We start from the raw sequence: 16,843 nt of genomic DNA on the forward strand, positions 1-16,843 counted from the left end.
TGTTCTCCACTGACTGTTCTGGAGCAGTTGTTCCGACTTATAAACTGACTGTTCTCCTTGTTCTGTTTGAAGGTTTGCAGCGATAACGAGTAAGAGGCTGTGTTGATCCTTTCTTCTCAACCTTTTTGCACATATCTGCACATATGGAACTGAAAAACAGAATGCATGAAGGTGGAACAAAGGCTTAGGTGCAAGGTAGGAACTAGCTAAAGATGAGCTAGCCACTCACGATCAGCAAGATATGTAAAAAGAATAAGAAGTCCTGAGTGTAGGTCTCGTTTCCCTGATCTAATGCCCATAACAAGAGGAAATTGCAGTCAATATTAGGTTCAAGTTAGGTGGAGTTAAATCTACCCAGTGTACCCTGATCGGCTTAAAATTTCTGGAGAGTCTAGTGAGATAACTTAGGGTTGTTCCAGGCCCAAGTGTGGGTCTTTCGTCACTGCTAAAGTCACTGAATAAGAAAGTTAAAGCACGAGGTGGTTAAAAGATCATCACAGAATAGGGTCCTAATTCCCAAAAGAGTTTAGACTGACTCGATGAAAACACAAGGACTGACTCAAACATGAAAGCCAAGAGAAACAAGAGATAGATTAGTAGCACACAATTGCCTCCCCCAGACTTACTTCACACCATCCCTGGTGTGAAAATAAATCGAGGAAGGCTCAGACAAACCAAATAAAAAAAAATGGGATAACACAATTAGATAAGATGGTGGGGCGGATCAGTCCGACTCCCCGCTCTCAGAGCGACCAGCTGTCCTCCTGTTCCGCGGCAGTCGCTCTCCAACTGCGGAAGATCCAACCGGTTACTTGCCTGGGCGATGTGATTGCTGCGGCGTCTGCTCCTGCACGGATATTCTGCCCTCTTGACCGCCAAAACAGCCACCCGTGATCGCCTTGAGGATCTTCTTCATAAGGCTGTTGTTCTTGTGCTGGGAATCAACCATCCAGCGGCGGTTCGTCGCATCATCCGCATCATCATCGAGTGGACCAAACTCATACGCAGCGTCCTCGTCTAGTGTGATGTCTTCTACATCATCCATGTCATCATCTGGAGGCGGTGCTCGTGGATCAGTGCACATGAACTCTAGGCCAGGCAGGAAATGGATGTTCTCGATCGTGCTGAAGTTCGTGAGGTGTGGCTGCGGGAGCTTGCAGTACATCACGTTTCCCTCCTTGTCTGCGAATTTGTAGGTGGACTCGTCGTGAAGGATGTGGCAAGCGATCAGATAAGGGCTGTCGGTATACTCGATCTCATGGTTGACCGCGTATGATCTGAGGTTGATTCCAAAGTATTTGAACATAGGAGTGAGTAGGCTACCACATCGATCCTTCTTGTTGTCATTCCTCATCAAGCAGTCCCTTCAAGAATAGAACATCCATATGAGATGGTACCCGAGGTTAGTTTGAACCGGCTGGATTGGGATGGCTCTAGCTCTGCGAATCTCGTTCTCAAGCCCTGAGTACAGCATCTGCAGCTCTCCCTTGGTGACCTTCGAGGTCTGATCCTTAGCGAATATGAGGTTGGGACAATCTTCGCAATTACCCTTAGAGTAGGGTTTCTGATCTGTGACTGGTATGCCTTGCGGGATGTGAATGTTCCGTTCACAATGAGATCCCAAAAGCGGTCTGTTGGTGCGAGCTTATTCTCCACTGCCACCTCCCTACGCTCGTTCGAAATGTAATATATCTCGTTGAGCTTGTCAAGAGAGAGGGAGCAGAACTTGCCGTCGGCCATGAATGAGAAAGAGCAGTTCTCATATGTAGGCGCGGAAGGGTTGTCATACCCGGTGTGCACTACAAGAAAACGTCTCATATATAGCATGTGGAAAAACGCTATTGAAAGATAGCGCAGCGTTATGGTGAACGCTGTATCTTCTCCCGCAATCTTTTCTCGGGCACTTTAGATAGGGTTTTTTTGCGTGCTATTTTAATGTATTATTTTGATAGCGTTTATTAGTTATGCAATTGTAATACTTATAATAGCATAGAATAAATGCTGCTTTTATAAAAATTTAAAAAAAATACAATTAAATATATTTAAAAAAATTGTATATTAAAATTGGTTATATGACTAGTATATTAAACTAAAATCAAACTAAACCAAAATTTTGAAAAGTTAAAGTTACAACTAAAATTTCTGAACCTAAAGTTCTATCTCCTAGTGCCGTACCACACTACGACTCGCATCTTCACAGCACGACGTCTTGCCTCCTCTGTCGTCAAGCTTCTCACACCAGACTTATAAAGGGAAAATGATGTTAAGCAGAGAGCCATGGAGAGTGATCCTGACAGGGACTCGTTGTGGAAGAGTTGTTATACTCCACGTACTCATGATCACCATTTTCTGGTTTAGATAAAGAACAAAGCAATTAAGACTTTTCAAAGCATCATGATCTCTGTAACTATATGCTGTGATGTTAAGATTTACCATTAGTGGTGATTCCATCACGTGTCTTCGGTGATTGAACCTCCGCACCTCCGAGCTTTACCGAACTCGTCCACATCGCCTCCGAGCTTCACCAAGTAGTACATCCCAATTCAAATAGAAAACACTACCTAACAAAATACACAGACCCACAATATGAGAGCAAAAACTAGAATTTGAACCTAGTAATTTGGCCAAAAGATACCTCTTGAAGTTTGTCAGCTGCTTCATCAATTCCTGCAACATCACAAAATTCATCAACCGCATATGTATTCTCTCTGTCTCATCTGTCCTCCTACAATCAACAGAAAGCATAAACAATTAGAGCTCAAACAAGGAAGGAAAGAAAGAAGCAGAAGAATCTGAACAAGAAGAACCATAGTCATGACAACTCGTGTGATGTCATCCACATCACTTCTTGCTGTGGCTGTTGGTGGAGCTGTGGTTCCAGTTGTGTAGTGTATCATCAAAAAAAATTGTGCTATGAGAATTAGTAAGAACAAGTCAAGAAAATTTAACTCAAATGAAACAAGCCATTAACACAAGTGTTCTCAATTGACATGTAATCTTGAAGTATGAGAAGGAACCGTACCAAAAGACTGAAAATGATTTCACCGCCTTCCTCGCAAATCTCAAAGCAGCCACGTCTTGGTTGTTACAGCAAACCCAAAAAAAGAAAGAAAATAATTAGCTAAGGAAAAGCATACATGTCAACTATAATGTGTCAACAATCATGAACATCAAGAAATTATGGAAATATAGGCATGTGCAGTCAAACGATTTACTACCTTCTCAGCATTTAAAGTCACTAAGATCCAGGAACAGCTTCCTCCAGGCCTTTCTTCCCCCGGTTTGCTTCAAGAAAACAATAAGAAACTTTAGTCAGGTAGCGGAAACAGAACATCACACAAATGTAGTAAGAGAAATGGTTAGTTCTTTCTCCCCCAAACATCACCACAACAAGACACACGAAGTACCAAATATCTCAATGCATGACTAAACAAGATTTAGTTTTCTGCAACAAAGTTCTAAAGAAGTTGAAGAAGCTTATTTTCATGTACATACCTGCGAGTAAACAGTAGGATACCATGAAGGCCATTGGAATATGCTTCCCAACAGATTCAATAGCAGCAACACAAAGACAACACAAGAAGATCAATATCATCTTAAAAACGAAAAGATAAACCCCCAAATTTCGAAAACCTAAAAAATTAAATTGTTTTCATTACCTTTTTAATTTTCCTGGTCTCCTTCTCTAGATTAACCAGTTTCATCTTCAAATCTATACGAACAGACATGTAAAATTTTGATATATCAAAGCAATTTTGAAGATACAGAGCATAGAGAGGGAGAAAAAAGCCTACCAGAAGGAATAAGAGATACATGAAGAGACACCGCAAGAGTGCCACTAGAGACTAGTACCCCGAACGGATCTGTACCGGCTAGGGTTTTCAGTTTTGAATCAGAGACTGAGGTTCTCGATCGGAGAATTTCTCTGGTGGCTTTCTCTTGGTCCGATGTAACCGCGTAGAGCGCACCGAAGGGAGAAACCAAAAGCTCGCGTGGTACTTCGACGAAGATTGAAATCTTCTATCTTATCTCTTATCTCTTATCTCTTATCTCTTCTCTCTTTTCTCTTCTCTCTTCCCTCTTCTGTATCTGCGTTAGGTGGTCAGTTTGGAACCCTAGATCTAGAGAGCGAGAAAAAAAGAATAGAAGATAAATGAAGAACAGAAATTCTTTTGTTCTTAAACAATTTTCTATTTTTTATGTAAGTCACGTGGGACTTGAAATTTTTTATCCCGCTTCACCAATTCATAGCGTTTTTAATATATATTCAGAAGCGCCAATCACTAAAAATTGCTCGCGTTAATATATTGATAGCTTTGTAATTTGGAAATGCTATCTTAAATTATGGGTCATGCCAATGATAGCATTCACATGCAAAACACTATCTTCTTATGCTATCTTTACCCATTTCCCTTGTAGTGGTGAGCTGTAGCGAGCACTTGCCAGACGAGGTCGGGGTAGAGCTCATGTGTTCGGTAGCAGAGGGGAGCAATCCCCATGGCGTGGAGTGTTTCGAACACATCAGTGTTGAGCCCAAGGGAGACAAGTGTATCTACGTGACCAAAACGAGTGGGCAGGATCTCGACATTGAGGAGCGTGTTGTATCTTGCCACAGATTCCTTATCCCATCCCTCACATTTGAAATCGAGGAGCATAGGGTCGTCGAGATTGATCGGCTGACCCTCTGTGCCCTCACGCAGCCACGGGTAGGAAGCCGGAGCACTTTGATTTGGAGGCGGCACGTAGTTTGCGGGTGACCTTTGGCGTTTTAACCGACTTTTGCTTGGACCATGGAGGCATCTCCAAAACATAACAAGCAGTTTAGTACGGTTCATGGGCTGTCTAGAAAGGGATGGAACTTATACCCATTCTCAATTAAACTCAAGTACATTCAATTTCCAAACAACCCATCTATAACATGAATGACAATGATCCACGATTCATCATAAAGGTTAACCTAATCAGTAGATCAATCAATTATCCTCAAGCAAACATCACAAAATCGAGTAAGCGAACAGTCGGGTTTCTGTTGCTAAATCACATCAAAATTCAGATTAAGGAGTTTCATAAGCTTTCTCAGTTTCGACTCTTCTATCAATCTAGCAACCTATAATGTGTTCGTTCAAAGATATTTCTAACTAGACTTGATTGATAAGCGCTTGAAGAAAGAAAAAGAGAGAGAACCACAAATCGCGATTTGCATGGGCGATTGTGGGTGTTGTCAATTTGTTACCTTGTTCGGTTGAGAGAGGTGACTGCAAAAACAGATTGAACTTGAAATTCCAAGAGATTATAACCAAAAATCGTGAGAGTTGAGTGAGAGATTTAAAGAATTTAGTTTAGGGTTCTATCTCTTAAGGGAGAGGAGTTTCCGGCGAGTGGGGGCTAAATGGGGAAGTGAGGTGGGTTAGCCTTAAATAGGCAAACCCTAACAGCTTCCTCATTTTTTTTTTTAATTTTTTTTTTAAAGTGTTCGAAGACTTACCTGAGGGAACAACTGTTCTCCAGCAAGAACAGTCTACGGATTGTTCCTCCGGAAAACTTCGGTTTTCTTTTTCCTGAAACAAAAATTCAAAACAAACTACAAAAAATTTGAAAGGAAAAACATATTTACACTTACTAGTGGGGTGCCTCCCACCAAGCGCTTGATTTAAGTCACTAGCTTTACTTTGGTTAGCCAATTAGGCTGTGGAGGGGTCGCCAAAGGGAATTTTTTCACCTTCTACGATTGTTGTTTCAGCCAGGTATGGCATGAGATGCTGACCATTAACAACAAACTCTCCTCCATTCGTGTCCAGCAACACAACTGCTCCATAGGGGCGGACCTCTTTAATGGTAGACGGTCCAAACCATCTGGACTTCAACTTTCCAGGGAACAGCTTCAATCTGGAGTTGAAAAGCAGGACCTGATCATTCGGTTCAAATCTTCGGCTGATGATCCGCTTGTCATGATATGCCTTGGTCTTTTCCTTGTAGATCTTTGTGCTCTCATAAGCGAGATGCCTTCTAGCTCATGGATCTGGATTGAGCGCCTCTCCTTGGCTGATTTAATATCGAAGTTGAGCAGTTTGACAGCCCACGCCGCCTTGTACTCTAGTTCTACAGGTAGGTGACATGCCTTGCCGTAGACCATGTGATAAGGAGTGGTCCCGGGTGGCATCTTGTAGGATGTTCTGTAAGCCCACAATGCATCATCTAATTTAAGAGACCAGTCCTTGCGTGTACTGCCGACTATTTTCTGCAGAATGGTTTTGATCTCTCTATTAGACACTACCACTTGGCCACTTGTTTGAGGGTGATATGCGGTTGCGACTTTATGCTTGACACCGTTCTTCTTCAAGAGACCTTGGAAGACCTTGTTGATGAAATGGGTGCCTCCATCGTTTATGACCACCCTAGGTACTCCAAACCTTGGAAAGATGATAGATTTGAACATCTTGGTCACAACCCGCGCGTCATTAGTGGGGCTGGCGATTGCCCCCATCCACTTTGAAACATAATACACTGCCACTAGAATGTACTCGTTCTTATATGAGGGTGGGAATGGTCCCATGAAGTCTATCCCCCAGCAGTCGAACACCTCGATCTCGAGTATGAAGTTTTGAGGCATCTCGTTCCTCTTGCTGATGTTCCCTTGTCTTTGGCACGAATTGCACTTGGAGATGAAAGCTTGAGCATCACAGAACTTTGTGGGCCACCAGAAACCGACTTGCAAGACCTTGGGGACAGTCTTGAATGCTGCAAAGTGTCTGGCATAAGAGGAACAATGGCAGTGATGTAGGATTCCTAGAATCTCAGCGTCTGGAACACATTGTCGGAACACTCCATCCTTGAAGCGTCGATACAAGAACGGTTCATCCCAAAAGTAGAGTTTTGCATCCCTCAGGAACTTCCTCTTCTCATTACCATTAAACTCAACTGGTTCCTTCTCCGCAACTAAAAAATTAGCTATTTCAGCAAACCAAGGTAGATGGGAATATCTCTTTTTAATCGTAGCAACGAAGTTTTCCTGGTCGGCTGAACAGTCTACGGTAGGAGTGTCTTGACTGTTCTCAACATACTGACCAATCGAGTAAACGTGCTCTCCAGGGAGACTGTCATCGAGAACAGTCTCTTTGTCGATCTTCATTCTAGACAGATGATCCGCGACTCCATTCTCAATTCCCTTCTTATCCTTGATCTCAAGATCGAATTCTTGGAGCAGAAAAATCCATCTCAGTAGGCGTGGTTTGGCATCTTTCTTTTTCAGCAAGTACCTCAAGGCGGCATGATCGGTGTGTACTATCACTTTAGACCCTACTAGGTAGGACCTAAACTTTTCTAAAGCATAAACAATGGCTAAAAGCTCCTTCTCGGTCGTAGCATATCGGCATTGAGCTTCATCCATCATCCTACTCGCATAGTAAATCACATGTAGTTTCTTATCCTTCTGCTGTCCCAGCACTGCTCCCACTGCAAAGTCACTCGCATCAGTCATGATCTCAAAAGGTAGGTCCCAGTTTGGAGGTTGAATGATTGGGGCACTGATCAAAGCTCCTTTTATCGTGTGGAAAGCTCCCAAGCAATCGCTATCGAACTCGAACTTGGTGTCCTTGCAGAGCAGCCTAGTGAGGTGTTTGGCGATTTTTGAGAAATCTTTGATGAACCTTCTATAGAAACCGGCTTGCCCCAAGAAGCTTCTGATTCCCTTGACTGTGGTTGGTGGTTGCAAGCTCACCATCACCTCGATCATTGCCTTGTCAACCTCGATTCCTTTCTCAGAGATCTTGTGTCCGAGAACAATCCCATCTTTGACCATGAAGTGGCACTTCTCCCATTTGAGCACCAGATCTTTCTCCTCGCATCGTTGCAACACCCTGCACAAAATTTTCAAACAGACAGAAAAGAGCTTCCATAGACACTAAAGTCATCCATGAAAACCTCCATTATGTCCTCAATCAGATCAGTAAAAATGGACATCATGCAACGTTGAAAGGTCGCATGAGTATTGCATAAGCCGAACGGCATCCTTCTGTAGGCAAACGTGCCATATGGGCATGTGAACGTCGTCCTCTCCTGATCATCTGGGTGGATGGGAATCTGAAAGAAACCTGAATAACCATCTAAAAAGCAATAGTATGGGTGATTTGCGAATCTTTCAAGTATTTGATCAATGAAAGGAAGTGGAAAGTGATCCTTGCGAGTCGCAGCATTCAATTTACGAAAATCAATACAAATGCGATGCCCAGTGACAGTTCTAGTAGGGATCAAATCATTTTTTTCATTTGTTATAACATTTATTCCACCTTTCTTAGGAACTACATGAACCGGGCTTACCCAGTTACTATCAAAGATGGCATAGATTATACCAGTCTCTAGAAGTTTCATTATCTCTTTCTTAACAACATCTTTTAGATTCGGATTTAACCTCCTCTGATGTTCTATAGAAGTCATTGATTCATCTTCTAGATGTATTTTATGCATGCATAAATCATGTGAAATACCATGAATGTCAGCTAGAAAATACCCTAATGACTTACGACACTTTCTTAGCTCACACAAAAGTTTAGCTATTTCCACATTATTCAGCTCAGAGTTCATAATAACAGGATAGGTGGAATTTGGTCCCAAGAACGCGTACATGAGCCCCGTAGGGAGGGATTTGAGCTCGATCTTTGGGGCTTTCAGCTTGCTCCATGGATCGTCGAGTTGCATGTTCGGCACAATTGCTCTTTTTTGAGCGGCTGCTCCGACTGTACTGCTCTGATTGCTCTCGTCTTTCTCCCCTAGACTTAGATAAGCGACCATCTTTTCTATGCTTTTGGTAGAGTCAAGCATCTTGTCGTACCCATCCGCGTCCACACTGATGACGTTGTGCTCAGTCTCAGCTCTGGTTAGAGCCAGTTCGAGTGGGTCATCGATCAAGATTTCCTCAATCATTCCCTCTTGAGGGGATAGTGCCTGGTCTTCGCCTTCAACTATGTAAGTCTGGGCGTCTATCATCGGTTTCTTCAGCAGTTTGTTCATCTCGAACTTCATCGCGATGTCTCCGAGGTGAAGATTAATCCTCCCTTGTCGAACATCAATAATCGCACCAGCTGTGCACAAGAAAGGACGACCCAGGATATCTCTTGGTTCTTCGTCAACCCCTAGAACCACAAAATCTGTCGGAACAAAAAGTGTTGCCCACTCGGACATGGAGATCTTCTAAAATACCCACCGGTGACTTGACTAATCTGTCCGCGAAGACCAGGGAGATTCTTGTTGGTTTGAAGTCTGTGAATCCCAGTCGTTTTGCCACGGAGTAAGGCATGAGGTTGACACTGGAACCCAATTCACAAAGAGAACAAGCGAATATTGTTTTCCCAATTTGTATTGAGAGAACAAACTTGCCTGGATCACCCAATTTCTTAATCGGCCTGTTCTGAAGTACTGCACTGCACTCCTTTAAAACCAACAATAGCTCACTGTCTCCAGTTATCTTGCCGGAGATCAAACCCTTCATCAAAGTGCGCATAGAAGGTATCATCTGGATCGCATCAATCAGAGGTAACTTGATAGTCAGATTCTCTAGCATCTTCTTACACTTTGTCTCCTCCCTATCCTTCTGAGATGTCTTTGCGGGAACAGGGTATGGAACCTTAGGGGTATATTCGCGCGGAGGAACAGGCTTGACAGGTGTAGCGGCAGGGGTTGGATCAGTCTCAGCAGGCTGTTCCGTTCCCTCATCATATAGAGGGACAGCTTCGGATTGTGGTTGCTCGCCCTCCTTTTGCTTGCCCTTCTCTGCCGCTGATAACTTCTTAGGGACTGCATCCGGTAATCTTCCACTCCTCAGTGCTACGGCACTGCATTCTTTAGGATTTTTATCGGTTTTTCCTGGCAGAGTACCTTGCTCTCTCTTGACGCTCTCAGCTGTCTGAGTGATCTGAACGTCCATCTGACGCATATGGCTAGCTACATATTCGTATTTAGTACTCAGGTCATTGAACATGTGGTTCATTCTGGAGTTGATGTCTGTGGTGACCTGATTCAACGCTTTCCCTTGGATTTGCTGACCCTGGAGCAACTGCTGCATCATTGTCGCTAGACCCTTCAACTCGTCTTGCGGAGCAGTCGTAGGCGAAGGGGCGTCTTGTTGAGCAGTCTGCTGCTTTTGGTTCTGGAACTGGTTGTGCTGCGCCTGGCTCAGAACATATGTTCTTCCTTGGTATGGTTTCTGATATCCGGTGTTCTGTCTTTGACTGTTCTGCGCGTTGTCAACCGGTTTGTCCAGTTTAGGATATGCAAAGAGGTGAGGGTTGTTCCTCATGTTATGGTTCAGGTGCTAGTTCTTGTACTGCTAGCCTTGTCCAGTGACATAGCTCACTTCTTGTTGATTGTCCATAGTGTTCTCTACGTCAGGTGTGACATCTGTTGCACTGTTCTCCGAAGCGGTTTCTTCCATGATAAACATTTGGCTCTGATCGCCCTTAATCAGCTGGTCAACCTTTGCCGCTAGATCATCTATCCTGTTCACCGTCTTAGAGCGATCGTTCTCCTTGTTCTTGTTGAGTGAGCTCGACGCCATATTCTTGATCAGTGCAAATGCGCCTGGTGTTGTTTGAGTCATGAAGTCTCCATTACTCGAGGAATCTAGATCATTTCAAAACTCATAGCTTACTCCATCATAAAACACTTCCAGTATATAATCGTCCTCAAACCCATGGTGAGGGCATTCCCTTCGGTACTCCTTGTAACGCTCCCAAGCATCATAGAAGGGCTCGTCAGTTTTTTGCTTGAAGTTGGAGATCTTATGCCTCAGAGCTGCGGTTTCGGACTTCGTGTAGAAGTGAATTAAGAACGCTGCTCTGACTTGTTCCCATGTAGTTCGTGTACCGGTTGGGAGAGAGGCTAGCCAGAGAGCTGATTTCCCATCGAGAGAAAACAGGATCAGGGTGCATTTGACGTAGTCTGGTGGCACTCCATTCGCGAGAGAGAAGTTGCAAACTCTCTCAAAGTTCTCCATGTGATCCAACGGAATTTCAGCTGCGAGGCCGTTGACCATCTTTTCCTATACCAGGCCGATCAAAGTAGGCTTGATCTCATAACCTGTCGAGTGCAGGGGGTGGGTTGATGGCGGAGCGAGTGGTAGGGAAGTTTCGCGGGAGGTTACTCTCTCCGATTGGAGCGCCTTGTTGCTCAACTTTCTGTGCAACAAGTTCAGCCGCTGCTTCGCGAGCAGCTTCCTATGTGTTGATGGTCTATTGCATCTGCTGCATATGTTGTTGCATGAGCACCATTGCAGCAGTGAGATCATCCTGGCCTCCGTGATCATCCATTCTGATGTTAGTAGGCTGCAGTTGTTGACGGTTCTGTCTTTCTAATCTTGCGAGCTCTTTGTTGCTTAGCGTGAATAATGGTCCTTGTGCGTTGCTCCGAGTATGTCTACTGGTCATGCACCTGGATCATTTGCTGCAACCAAGAGAGGAAACCAAGTTAGATGTCTTAGACTAAATATAGAACTGATAAATAAAGGTAAATATCTGGTCCCCGGCAACGGCGCCAAAATTTAATACACTAAAACCGAACATTTCCTACTGTCAAGTAAACAGTGGTAATTGTAGTATTTAAGATTCAATCTAGAGGACCAGTCTACACTTTGTTCTTATGAGTTTTCAACTTAGCTAAAACTAAAAGTGGGGATTGAATTGGGTGTTAACGTGCAAGTAAAGTAAATAATTGCAAAGAGTAAATCAATACTATTAAATTAGAAACATGACCTATCGATAAAACGTTGTGTCCAACTATTATTTCAACAAAACATACCTTTTAAATATAACTCCAATTAAATTTAATTTCCGAATCTAACCACCACATGCCTAATAATCGGGTAACCGTCACATTAACCACCATGACCAGTTTGATTAAAATATATTGATGCAGTTATTCATACAAACATCAATTAATATATCACGTCAGTTACCAAAGAAACATTTATGCCAATATATATATTTTTAATAGTAAGTGACTATAAATCCATATACCAAAGAAACAAAAACATTAAAAAAATCAACTTTGTTTTAATTAAATTTATGCCAATAAATATTGATATTCCAAACACATAGTCCAATATATATTGACATTCCAAACACATATCAATTGTAACTATAACTTTTTTTTTTATCTTTTTTAAATTAATCATTCTTTAAAAATAAAGTACAAAATTAATGTATGAAATTACCATGACACAATTGTATAGTTATGTAACATCACCAATTCAATACAATTATCAAAACCTCTTACTAATAATTTAAAAACTATTATACACAAACATATAAATTAAATTTCTTTAACATATAAAAAAATTTACAAAAAATGTTACATATTTACATTAAAAAAAACAAAAAATTACAAACCAACATTATACATGCCGGTCAAGATCTAGAACCGACAAATATGATTACAAAGAAACGGGCATACGGGCAATATGATTACAAAGAACTAAGCGTATGCCGTCAACTTTTAAATGACTATTATTTTATAAAATAGATTTTGATTAAGATTTATACACATATATGATTACAAAGAAAAACACAAATATGATTATAAAAAAAACACAAATATGAAAACTAAATTTCTAAAAAAAATTAAAACAAAAATATACCCGCCCTTTGAAGGGCGGGTCATAATCTAGTTCAATATTAAAGAGAAGCCAATCTAGGGTTTCTCATCGGGTGTTGATGCTAAACCAAACATTTATTCAAGCGCAATGTAACACAATCTAGAACACGGATCACTCAAGTAGAACAGCCCACTGTCGTGGTGCTGCTCCCTTTGCGGTTCGACCTTGACACCTAAACTCTCGTTTGGATCAAGGATCGACTACAAACAATAGAGATCAAGTCCGATAGGGTCACCGAGAACTCTAGTATCTTCTTTCGCTGACTAGAGATGCGCGGCTCATTCACTCAATATCAAGCAATCGACTACACGGTTAATGAGAAGATTCAACCTAAGATCTAGCAGTAAGTGATCATGTTATAACCTGCATTAAGAACATAGATGAACAAAGACACAATATGGTCGCTTATTTATGTTTAGCTTTTGCGATCAACACCCTAGAACCCTAGACGAGCTAGCCAACTACTCAGCCATAAAACAAGATGAACCAGACATAATAACTGAATGATACTGCATATAAATCCAAAGAGAAATCAATAGGGTTCAGGATGATCTTCTCGGTCAAGAAGATGAGCCGTCTCCCTTACAATAGCAAAATCCAATGATAGGTCTTAGTCTTCTTGAAAAACTAGCGTCGCATGAAAATAAAGATATGGATGGCCTTTTATATGGAGGCGCCATCGACTTTAGAGGAAGGAATATGTGATTAGGGCAAATCTTTGAAAGAAATGGAAACTTCCATAAATGTCGGGAACAATCGCTGGGCAGTTCCTAGTGGGATCAACCGCCAGACTGCTCCGCATGATTGTTCCGCGAGGAAAGACTCCAATTCTTGCTCCTTTCTTCACGCTTCTTCCTTCAACTCTTTAGCCTACTCCAGACCTGAAACAACTCTAAAAGGACTGGACTATCTCGATAAAACAATGAAAACAAGTTAGAAAGCATATGCACAATGGTGCCAAAAACACCATATATCACTCCCTATGAATTCGATCCCTAAGTATTACAACTAAACTTCTTATTTGAGAGAGTAAATCACTCATTAGGGTAATTTGAGTGATATCAAATTTGGCGCCAATGCCGGGGAGCTTCGATCGCCATTAGATCAAATTTAGTTAGGTTTAGTCTAGGTTTTTGTTACTTGTAAAAACTGATAAAATTATTTCTTGTCTTTTCAGGTGCATGTCCAGCAGTACCAGAAGCAACAAGGAACAAACACTTCTCTTTCCAGATCCTGCACTCCTAGAATGCACCATCCGCAAAGGCAAACGTCCTCAGTCGACAACATCACTTGCTCGTCGACCGACACTCACCTTCCACCGTCGACCGAAACCACTTTTCCGTCGACCGCCCATACCCACCAGACATCGATCGATATTCCACCTCGGCCATCAATCGATACTGAGCCGCGAGACATGGTTGCGACACTAATTCTAACTCAAGACGTGACTGGAAACCTGCATGACCAGGAGGGTCATCTGCATAATGCACCAGGTCAGAAGATAGATGATCAGGGAGCTGTAATCCCTGCTACTGATGTTGATATTGCAGTTGCTCAAGCTGTAGACGAGGCTGCTAAACCGAGAACATTAGCTGATTAAAACAGGCCAGATCAGTACTACGAGAACAGATCTGCCATCCGTCCTCCAGCCATACAGAGGCAAGACTTTGAGTTGAAGCCTCAGTATTTCACACTCGTGGGACAGACACCCTATTGTGGGTTATCACACTAGCATCCTATGGACCATCTGGAGACGTTCGAGGATCTAGTTTCTGCTATCAAAGCCAATGGAATCCTTGAGGTCTATATCATTTACAAGCTCTTCAAGTACTCCCTTGCTGGAGAGGCTTCGAACTGGCTTAAGCAGTTACAGCCAGGATCTCTTACTTCCTGGGCCGACATCAAGAATGCATTCTTATGCCACTTCTTTGATGAGGCACGTGCTGAAGACTTGAGGAGCAAGATTGCTACATTCACACAAGAAACTACATAATCATTCAGAAGCTCCTGGACCAGATTCAAGTCATATCAGAGAGACTGTCCACACCATGAATTCAATGAAGTGCAGCTTCTCAGCACTTTCTTCAGAGGCATCACGCTGGCATATCATATGGCTCTTGTTTGGGAAAAATAATCTGGTATCAAATTTTTCCAAACCCCGGGCAGGACACCGGCCTCCAGACTCCTGTTAAGAAGTACCCTGGTTCTGACCCCTGCTTCCGACCTTGCCTCCGGGTAAAATGAAAGTTTTCTATCTAATGGATTTTTCCATATTTCCGAATATGGAAGAGTTTAACCTACTTCAACTGAAATCTACAACTATATAAGGGGAGGCCAAACCCTAGAACAAGGGATCGACATTCAGAGACTGGGAGATTAGAGCTAGGCGGTTAGAACTAGGGTTTATACACCCAACGTTGTAGTTCCTGCTCAAACAATAAAAATAAAACATCTCTTTTAGTCTCGATTCTTGGCTACTTTTATTGTTCTTCTAGTGTTATGTGGTACTTAAACGAACCTACACAAAAATACCCTAACAGTTTGGCGCTAGAAGGCAGGGAGTAATCTTAACCACGTGACGATGGCATTAGAAGATCATGATGACGAGTCTCAAGCTACCCCGAGGGATATCGAGTTACTAAACCGACTCGATGCCCACCAAAGTCAAGTCACCGAGCTACACAAGGCTCGAGAAAGAATAGAGAATCCTGAGCTCCTCTCAGAAGTCCAAAGCGTGAAGGATAAGCTCGACGAGTATTCCAAGCAATTGGGGCAGAGCCCCGAAAAGCTCGGGGCTCGAAGCCGAGAATCATGTCCTCTGAGACGAGAATCAAGCTCCCGACAAGAAGAGCAAGAAACGGCAAAGGTTTCAAACTCGAGTTCGACCTATGCCTCCCTTCGCGGGGCCCGCTGATCCATACCAGCAGACGGGGAACCCGCGAACGGACACGGTGCTGCCAGGAAAACCAGGTGCACGAAGTCAGCGACTCCGATATGGAAGATGAGAAAGAAGCACCCGAAGGGGCCGTGACCTCGAAATCCACCATAGCGGCCTATCTCGAAGAGATGTTCTCCAATAAATTTGACACTATCCAGTCAATGGTGGAGAGACTTCCAAGAGTGGCTCCCTCTATTCTGAGAAGCAATCCTAACTCCTACGCTGACACCCTCTTCGTGGATGAGATCGCCTTGATGGAGATGCCGCGTAAATTCTCTTTTCCCAACATAAGAATGTACGATGGGACAAGCGATTCGAAAAACCACGTCGCACAATACAAACAACGGAGGCTCACCGTAGCAATCCAGAAGGAGATAAGGGAGGCAACCATGTGTAAAGGCTTCAGTTAGACTCTAACCGATCCTGCCCTTTGCTACCCTTAGCGACAAATTTGTGGAGAAGTTCGCCAGCAGCAGGAGCCTGGAGAAGAGTTCGTACGACCTCTATGAAATCCTCCAACATAGAGCTGAGCCACTCCGCACCTACATTGCGCGCTTCAACCAGGAGAAGGTCTCCATCTCGGAATGCAATGAGGCGACAACCATCTCTGCTTTCAAAAGGGGTCTGCTCCCCGATGGAGACCTCTACAAAGAACTGACCAAATATCAGTGCAAGACCATGGAAGACGTCCTGTCCCTAATCTCACTCAAATTACCCTAAAGAGTAAATTTACTCCCTCAAATAAGAGGTTCAATTGCAGTACTTAGGGATCAAATCCACAAGGAACTAGGGAACCTAATGAATCTAATATGATTTATTAAGTAAGGTGGTTTAATGATTTAAATGTCAAGTTGCAGTTTTGTTGAGCAAGTGATTGCTCGATTGATTGGTTGAGGTTATGGTGCTTAAAAGGTAATAGCTAGACTTAGGGTTTTTATCTAAGAAACTTGGGATTATAATCCTACAGATGCCTAATGAGTTGAATCCATGATAATGGAAAGCACAACTACTAAATCAACAAGTCAATCAGCTCTCGCATGTCTGGACTTGTCTATTAACTAAATCTAATGACCCAAACAAATGTGTTCGATCAATAGCAGTGTCGATCGATGATCCTATAGGGATATCGATCGATACACCTTTCACTCCGTCGATCGATTATTCACTATTGATATCGATCGACGCGCTTCTAGTTAAGCTTTATGCGCGGGTTGAATGATGCTTTCTAAGCTCACTAGATCAGCTCTCGCCTTACTTTTAAA

At 42.8% G+C, this 16,843-nt stretch overlaps 1 pseudogene; it reads right to left on the reverse strand.

Annotated features, from left to right (window-relative positions):
* Nucleotides 1-808: 808 nt before the first annotated feature.
* On the reverse strand, nucleotides 809-10,291 carry LOC106314769 (annotated as a pseudogene).
* Nucleotides 10,292-16,843: the final 6,552 nt, after the last annotated feature.

The sequence above is a fragment of the Brassica oleracea genome, chromosome C9 (assembly GCF_000695525.1).
Source record: "Brassica oleracea var. oleracea cultivar TO1000 chromosome C9, BOL, whole genome shotgun sequence".
NCBI classification, from domain to species: Eukaryota; Viridiplantae; Streptophyta; class Magnoliopsida; order Brassicales; family Brassicaceae; genus Brassica; species Brassica oleracea.